Source organism: Octodon degus, unplaced genomic scaffold (genome assembly GCF_000260255.1).
Source record: "Octodon degus isolate 3935 unplaced genomic scaffold, OctDeg1.0 scaffold00148, whole genome shotgun sequence".
NCBI lineage: Eukaryota > Metazoa > Chordata > Mammalia > Rodentia > Octodontidae > Octodon > Octodon degus.
In genome coordinates this window covers 4988781-4997807 of record NW_004524724.1, presented here as the reverse complement: position 1 = coordinate 4997807, position 9027 = coordinate 4988781, and the positions used below count along the sequence as shown (strand labels likewise).

General features: G+C 44.3%; 1 protein-coding gene and 1 pseudogene across 5 annotated transcripts in view; one reads left to right on the top strand and one right to left on the bottom strand.

Moving 5' to 3' along the window:
- Ubr5 (ubiquitin protein ligase E3 component n-recognin 5) overlaps window positions 1–9027 on the bottom strand; it is a 128539-nt gene that overhangs the window by 109887 nt on the left and 9625 nt on the right. The window lies entirely within an intron of this gene.
- On the top strand, window positions 7607–7703 carry LOC111812894 (annotated as a pseudogene).

The following is a 9027-nucleotide window of genomic DNA, read 5'->3' as shown; positions in this document are numbered from 1 at the left end:
TGCAAAAAGGTTCATTTTTCTTGGAAATGCAGTATTATAAGTTGAACTACATTCAGAAATTTTAAATCTTTAAATGTTTATTGCCTACTCCTTTCTACTTTGAGAATTCTAATTATATGAATATAAGTTTCTTGGTTTTGACACAGTGAACTATTATGACTGATCTGTAAATTCTTTCATTTTTATTTTGGACAATTTTTATTGTTATAATCATTTATGTTTGTAAATAATGTATTTTCAATTTGCAATCTATTAAAAAAATTAAAATAATAAAAAAGGGAAAAAAGGAAAAAAAACCAAAGTCAAAAAAATACATATATATTGGCTGAGGCCCTTCCTAGGTCCATGGGGGGGGGGGGCCCACTTGCAGTTGTGCTGCGCTTACACAGGAAGGGCCTTGCAAGTTCTCTGAAATCTGACCTCCTCTCAACACACTTGTTTTTCAAGTTATTGGCTTGGCTAGAGTCTACAAAGTAAATAAGTCAAAAACACTCTAACCACAACAACCAGGATTTAGAAGCCTGATCATTACACTGAGTCAAGGGCCAGGGAAGTAGCTCAGTGGCACAGTGCCTGCCTAGCAAGTGTGAAGCCCTGAGTTTGATTCCTAGTAATAAATAAACTGAATCAAGCCAGGAAGTGCATGCCTGTAATCCCAGGACTCAGGAGACAAAGGCAGGAGAATCACTGAACTACATAGTAAAGTCAAGGCCAATCTGAACTACATAGCAAGACCTTGTCTCGAAAAAAGGGAGGGAAATCTTTCCCATCTTGCAAGATCGCAAGTGAAAAAAACTGAGAAGCCAGACACTAAAGAGAAGAAACCCAAAGCCAAGAAAGCTTCTGCTAGTGGTACTGGTAAAAAGGGTAAGGTGAAGGCAAAAAAGTCCAAGAAGGGGCAGCCCCACTGCAACCGAAATCTTGTCCTGGTTAGCGGAATTGGTGCATACCCCAATCTGCTATGTGTTCCAGAAAGGCTTTGTACAAGAGAAAGTACACAACTGCTAAATCAAAGGTTGAAAATTAATTAATTAATTAATAAAATAAATCAAAGGTTGAGAAGAAAAAGGAGAAAGTTCTTGCTATGATCACAAAACCAATCAATGAGACAAGAATGGAGGTACCCAGGTGGTTAAGCTTCAAAAAATGCCTAGCTACTACCCTACTGAAGATGTGCCCAGAAAGCTCTTGAGCCACAGCAAGAAACCCTTCAGTCAGCATGTGAGGAAACTTCGAGCTAGCATTATTCCTGGCACCATCTTGATCATCCTCACTGGACATCACAGAGGAAAGAGACTGGTCATCCTGAAACCCTTGGCCAGCGGCTTGCTACTTATGACTGGGTCTCTTAGCCTTAATCATGTTCCTCTACAAAGAACACACCAGAAATTTGTCATTGCCACCTCTACAAAAATTGATATCAACAAAGTGAAAATCCCCAAACACCTCACTAATGCTTACTTCAAGAAGCAGCAGCTGTGGAAGGAAACCCAGACACCAGGAGGGTGAGATCTTCAACACTGAGAAAGAGAGACACCAGATTTCAGAGCAGCACAAGGTGGATCAGAAAGTGGTAGACTCACAAATTTTAGCAAAAATCAAAGCTGTTCCTCAGCTCTGGGTCTACCTGCGATCCATTTCTGCTCTGACAAATGGAATTTATCCTCATAAATTAGTGTTCTAAATTTTTTACTAAGAACCTAATTAAATAATTGATACATTAAAAAAGGGAGGGGAGCTGGTTTTAAAGAAAAGGTACCTGGGGACTCAGAAAGACACTATTCTTTGGCAATTCCGATCTGGCTAGTGAAGGCTAAGTAAGACTTCAAGTACCCATCCTTACACTCTATTAAAAAACAAGTACAACACGCACTGGAAATGCATCTCCTAACTAACATGCAACAAAAACAGACCTGAAGTCCATGCACAAACTGTGCTTCAGTTGGTAAATACTGTAAAAATAACACGAAACCCCAACCCTATCAAACTTAGTAGCATGCAGAATTACCTCTCCCTCCCTGGTTACCTGGCAAATATCTACTACTGCATTTGCTCTGATTCCCCTGAACTCTTCGCCATTTCTACCCAACTTGGCAATGAATGATTCACTGCACTGAACTGGTACCTTCCATACACTTCTGCTCTCTGAACTGCCAGTGAGCTCCGCAAGGACCAGGCCTGTGACTGAACTTAAAGCCCTGAGGACAGCAGCAATCAGTATCACACATGATTCCACCACACTCATAGGCCAGGGCATTGGATGTGCATTACCAGGCAAGGACACAGTGGCACTGGATGTGAACAGCAGTCCTGGTTTCTAGGGGCAGCTACTCTGCACCTGTCCCTCTCCTCCCCCTGCCACAGAGACACAGTGTGCACAGGAGTCAGACAGTACCGCCTGAGCATCAGCACCAAGGCTAACACTTAGGACTGGCAGACTCAGGCCTCCCGCAACAGCCTCACACACAAGGCTGGCCCAGGAGATGTGCTCAGTCCGAAGACAGGGCCCCTGCCCACCAACAGCTACATATAATCACCATTTGCACCAATGATCAATGCAGTCACAGATACACATTGATATCTATGATATAAGTCATGAAGCATAGGCTTTTTTGTCTCTGGTTTTGCTATATGGTTCTGGAATTGAGCCAACGGGCTCTCTCCCTGCTAAGCAAGCCTCCTTACCATGGAGCTACATCCTAGCCCTTCTAATTTTTTATTTTGAGACATGATTTCATTAAGTTGACCAAGCTGACCTCTATCCTTTGAGCCTCCTGCCTCCTAAATAGGCATGTACCACAACACCCAGTTACGTTAGATACCTCTAGTACCTCTAATGTAAAAATAAATGATTGACTAAAAATGTGTCTCAGACCATAAGAAACAAAGAAAAGTACCCATGAAACAACACAATAAGCATGGTAAACTTTGCCATCATTAATCTTGACTTATTAGAAAGTCTAACAGCCAACTCTACCGCTATTTATGCCTCCTGCCTAACCCCCCCCCACACACACACACTTCCTACCTCCTTCCCTGCCCACACCCTGATTGTAGCTCTAGATAGGTCCTGCATTCTCAGGGTCCCACAGCGACAGGAAGCTTTAAGATACATTCCAGGACACTATGTACGTAAAATAAATACACTGTCCTTCCACATTCATGCAGAAGCTCCTGCATTTTCATCACATATTTCATTAAATAAAGAAGGGGAGGGGGAAGAGGAAGGGAAGGGGGAAGAGGAAGAGGGAGGGAAAAAAGGGGAGGGGTGGGCAGGCTGGGGGTGTAGTTCAAAGGTAGAGCACTTTGCCTGGCATGTGTGAAGCCTTAGGTTCTATCATCCAGGAGGTCCTTTCTAGGAGTGTTCATTTGTAGTTTTGTATTTAAATTATAATTTAAAAATCTGGTCAATTCTTTCAAAAAAAAAAAAAAAGAAAGAAAAAAAAGCTGCTTAAAGTTAGCACAAATCTCGGGTGAGCTCTGAATATAAAACAGACACAAATGCTTGCCCCAAACCCAAAGGCTTTCCTTTCTCGACATTCCTGTGGAGCAAGGGTGTGCAAAGATTTCCTAAGGTCAAATCCTAAGTAATATCTGTGCACGTGAACCCACAGGGGTTTGTTAGAAATTCAAGTTCAACATAAACTTTTAAAAATAGTAAATCCACAGAACCATAGTCTGACAATTTATCTTACGTAAAGAATTATACTTCCGGGGCCAGGGAGATGGCTCAGTGGAATAAGTGCTTCCCTGGCAAGCGCAAAGGCCTGAGTTCAATCCCCGGTTCCGCAAAAAAAAAAAAAAAAAACCATAAGAATTACTCTTCCTCTAAGAAGAAAAACATTTAGTCTTCTCCTTCCGGAACTGGGGATGGAATCCAGGGCCTCTAGCATGCTTGGCAAGCGCTCACTACTGAGCTCATTTCCTGAAGAAAACAGGTAGAAGAAGAAACAGATGACTAGATTCAGTGTTTTTCATTCTTATTTTTGGTGGACTGCTAACTGAACAAATTCTTTCCTACAAGGTTACTCTTTTAAAATAGTGTTCAGCCAGGTGTGATGGCACACACCTAACACCTCAGCCCTTGGGCGGAGGAGGCAGGAGGATCACAAGTTCAAGGCTGGCCTGGGCTACACAAGTTCATGACCAGCCTAAACTCATAAAACAAAGCACAGAATTTGGGCCTTTTAAATCCACAAGAAATCCAAGGGGCAAATACCGCCCCAGACCCACACTGCAATATGCCACTTTAGCACTCGCCATCTCAAGTACATTTCTTCCTGACCCCACCCATAAGGGGAGCACGATTAAAAGATAATTTAACTAAACATACTCATGTGATGTCAAATGCACCAGCCACACAGTTTAATATGAAACAAGAAAATAGCACAGGAGCCTTGAGGCTGCTCTTTAAAAGCCAGCCCCAAAGCAGGCAGGGTGGCACACACCTGTGATCCTGGCACCCTAGAAGGCAAGGCAGGCAGCCACAAGCTCCAGGCCCAGACTGGCTAACTCAGACTCCACAAGATGTCACAAAATTTTACAAAGGGGCTGTAGAGATACCTCAGCAATCTAAGTACCTGCCTAGGCAAACACAAGGACCCAGGTTTGATCCTGGGTACCTCATGCCGTGCAGGCCCCACTCCAGACCCACAAGCAGGTTTACAAAGTCCAGGTGTGGTGGCACGTGCCCGTAATCCCAGCACTGGGGAGGCTGAAACAGGAAGATCACTATGAGCTGCATAGTGAGACCCTGTACCAAATACATAAAAGAAATTTTTTTTAATTTACGAGGGAGGGTGGCATGTCACACAGTGAGAAGACTCTGAGTCCATTCACCAAAAGGCAGAGCTGATCGCCATTTAACAAATAGGACGCATCAGACAGTATCTACCCAGAGTCAACAGTGGCATCCAGATCAAGGCACTGCACCCCCTTTTACCATGGAGGTCTCTGGGGCTGCAAGAAGGAGTCAGCAAGATCCCAAGCCCTGTGATGTCCAGTCCCTTTGGGCTTTCAGAGAGTCTCCTGGATCCTGGAGCAGGCCACACAGTATCTTTCTATCTGTAGCACTCCAGACGGTGAGAACTGTGACACTTGATAAAGAACTTAAATATTGTTAATAAATAAATGAAAAAGCCTTTTAGGAGGGAAACATTTATTACTAAATTCAAGGTTCAAACAGATACATCTAAATTGAGCAGTGTATTTCTCTTTCATCTCAGGCTTAGGAGACACTAACAGTGGTATGAAATTCTATATGCATTAAAAAGGTTACACCTCAAAAAAAAAAAAAGGTTACACCTCAACAACATCCATAAGGCTGGACGGGATGGTGCATGCCCATAATTCTGATGCTCAGGAGGCTGAGGCAGAAGGATTCTATGCCAGCTGGGCTACACAATGAGTTTATGGCCAGCCTGAACTGCATAGTGAGTCCCACAACTCTTGGGAGGCCACCAAGTGTGCAGCCACAGAAGAGGGCAAAGCACACGGGTTCAGGCCCATCTCTGCCACAGCTCAAGCTGCCTCTCACCCCTGCTCCCTCAGCACAGCACAGAGATGAAGGTATGGCCTCCACACCATGAGCTCATCCCAACCTGGACAGCAGGATCCAGACAGAAAATTCACTGTCTATGAGCTGCTTTCTGCCCAGGACCTCCACATCATCACTAACTCCCAGCTTGTCACTACAACAGCATCCAGATGACCTCATGCTGACAGTCACAGTGACTTCAGTTCTCTGAACCACAATCCCTAGGGCTCACAAGAGGTGGAGGAGGCAAACACCCACCGTGCAGTGTGGCCTCAGTGTCTCCCCTTCCCTTCTGCAGCAAAAGTCAGATCATACAGGGCTCTGTCCCCAGCAAGCTCTCTGCCACTGTCTAAAACTTAGTTGGCAAAATAATCATTGAATTGAGCACAATTTCCACTGCCCTTGTTCATTTTCATTAATCAACATAAAAGAAATCATGCAAAACCAAAGATTCATAATTCTTTTCTCCTTCTGTACTATTGTTTCTTTCTTTTTTGGATAGAAGGTCTCGCTATGCAGTTTGGACTCATAGTGATCCTATCTCAGCCTCCCTAGTGCTGGGATTACAGGTGTGTGGCATCACAACCAGTTCTGCGACCAACATGGTGCACTTAAGATTTCAGGGCCCACACAGCATGTGGTACTAGGGATCAAACTTGGGACCTTGCACAGGCTCTTATGCTGCTGAGCTATCTCCCCAGTCCCTGAGCTATTCTTAAAACAAACAAAAACAAAAAATGTCCCTACCACAATACCAGGAAGAAAACCAACCAACCTTAATCATCTAACCAAATTCTCTTCATAAATCAATTTTATCCAAGACCACACAGCATGTGAAGGTCACAGTCACATGGCCAGTTAGCGCCAAACCCAAAACAAGCAAACCCCCAATATTTCTACTCCAATTTGAGGTCTATCCACTGTATCAAAACCAGCTAGATTACATGCTTAATCACTGGACAGGACATTCACTCTCAACTTAAAGCTGCCATCTAAAAAGATCAAGCTTGCCTTAGATTTCCTCTAATCTATGTTGTCTCAGAAGTAATTCTCAGAGGGGCTGGTGAGATGGCTCAGTGGTCTAAAGCACCTACTTAGAACAAGCTAAGCTAAGCAAAGCACAGGGACTGTGGTTCGATCCCCCAGCACCACATGCCAGTCCGCCTGCCCCCTGGTGGGCTGAGCTGGCCACACACACACACACACACACAATAAATAAATAAATATTTAAAAAAAAAAAAGAAGTAATTCTCAGAAAGACACATGAGAAATATTCCTTTTTATCTAAGACTGACAGATGCAAAAGCAGCTGGAACAGTTAAGATGCTGCCACTGGAGGAGCTGGGTAATGGGTTCAGGGTCTTTTTTTGGCCTATTTGCAACCTTCTACTTGTTTCAAACTAAGAGAAACAATGCAAGGCACAAGGCCCAGCCACTGGAGTCAGCCCAGGAGCCCACTACCCAACCTCACTCTATCCCCAGCACTCCAATGAGCCAAAGAAAGCTGCAAATGTCAGTCAAACCCAAGCCCCAGGCAAGGCCCTGGGGGCCCTTGGACCCAAGAACCTGTCTACAATGCTCCACATGCTGCTGGCAGAGGGCCAGCTTTCCTCCTCCGCTGGACCAAAGCTCTCTGAGCACTGCCTGGCTTGCAAAGCTCTCCTTTAGTGCCTCAAGACACCAGAGAAGCTGGCAGCTACGTAATAACCTGAATTTTTTCTCCTTCACAGTAAAAACAAGGAAGTAAACAGTCTATAGCAAAAGACTTCTTTGAACTCCGGTCTTCTCCAATGCAAGCACTTAAGACACACAACACCAAGGGGCAAGAAACTGCCTTCTCCAAACAGACCACTAAGAACATACAGTGCTGGAAGAGGGAAGCAGAAAGCGTCAGGGAAGCAGCTCACATTGCCCCTAGAGAGGACAAAAAGGACAAGACAGGAGGAGCTTTCCCACTGCCCCAGGCGGAAGAGACTCGAGTGCAATGGAAGCCGTGGAAAAAAACACCGCAGTGTAAGGATTGTGTTCCACCTTGGTTAGATTATGCTACGCTCCTAAAATATTCTGGCCATCACTTCTCAGCCTTTTGGTGAAGATCAAATATAGTATCTGTTCTTATCAGTCTAAAATATTCTGGCCAGAAACAAGCATAGTAGTATAAACCTATGATCCCAGCACTTTGGATGCTGAGGCAAAGGGATGCTGCAAATTGGAAGCCAGCCTGAACGAATTAACAAAGCAACACTCTCTCACAAAAAGATGTATATTCTTGCCAGAAAAACTTTCCATTTCAAAAAAAACTGAGGAGCAGGGGCATGGCTCAGCAACACAGCAAGGCCTGGGCTCCATCTATCCCCACCGGCTAGGAAGCAATAGGTCTGCCCCAGAACTGCACAGGAAGCTAGCGCTTCCTGCCAATGGAGCCACATTCCACTTGTAAAGTCCTCTGAGGGCCACTGCCAGACCTTCAACTCCAGTTTCTTCTCAAGATTACAGAACCCATTCCCCTCAGCAGCTTCCACAGAACACCCCATCTGCCGGTGAAGAGATCTGCATCTGGGTACAGACGACCACACCTGGAATGATGGTCACCTGAATTCTGTTTGTTTTAGTTTGACTTTTAGAGAAAGAGTCTCACTATGCAGTCCAGGCTGGCTTTGAACTCATTATGTACCCCAGGCTAGCCTCGAATTCACAGTGATCCTCCTGCCTCAGCCTCCTAAGTGCTAGGATGACAGGCATGCAGCACCTCACCTGGCTCATCACCTGAATTCTGAAATCACAGGCTGAGGCCAGACAGTGGATCTTCAACCCTCTTTCTCCTATACCACAAAAATGGGGCCTTAACTAAAAGCCATTCATTCATTCATCACAGTGCTTAATAATGAGACAATATTTTTATAACTAGCAATCAAGAATGCAATCAGTACACTTAATGAAATCCTAAACTGTAACCTTCTTACATACACAAGTTTTGTTTTTTAAGACAGGATTATGTTAACCAGGCAATCAAACTCATAAGGATCCTCCTGCCTCAACTTCCCAAATGCTGCAATTCCAGGCATGGGCCACCACACCCAGCACATACAATTTTCAATGAGTGAAAATTTACTATCAATAAAAATGTAGTATTTAGGGGGCCAGGGAGATAGCTCAGTAGAATAAGTGCTTCCCTGGCAAGCTCAAGGGCCTGAGTTCAATCCCCGGTTCTGCAAAAAAAAAACAAACCAAAGCAGTATTTTGTTATAAGTGCCCATTGTAACTAGTAAAATTCATAAAAAGTTCAACTATATGAAATTATGGGGGCCAGGGCGATAACTCAGCAATCTAAGAGCAAAGACCTGGTTTTGATCCCCAGTACTATTTGACAAACCAGCCACTGAAACCAGGCATGGTGGTGCATGCCTATAATCCCAGCTCTGGGGAGGCTGAAACAGGAGAATCACTATGAATCCAAGCTGCCTAGTGAGACCCTGTACCAAACACAAATT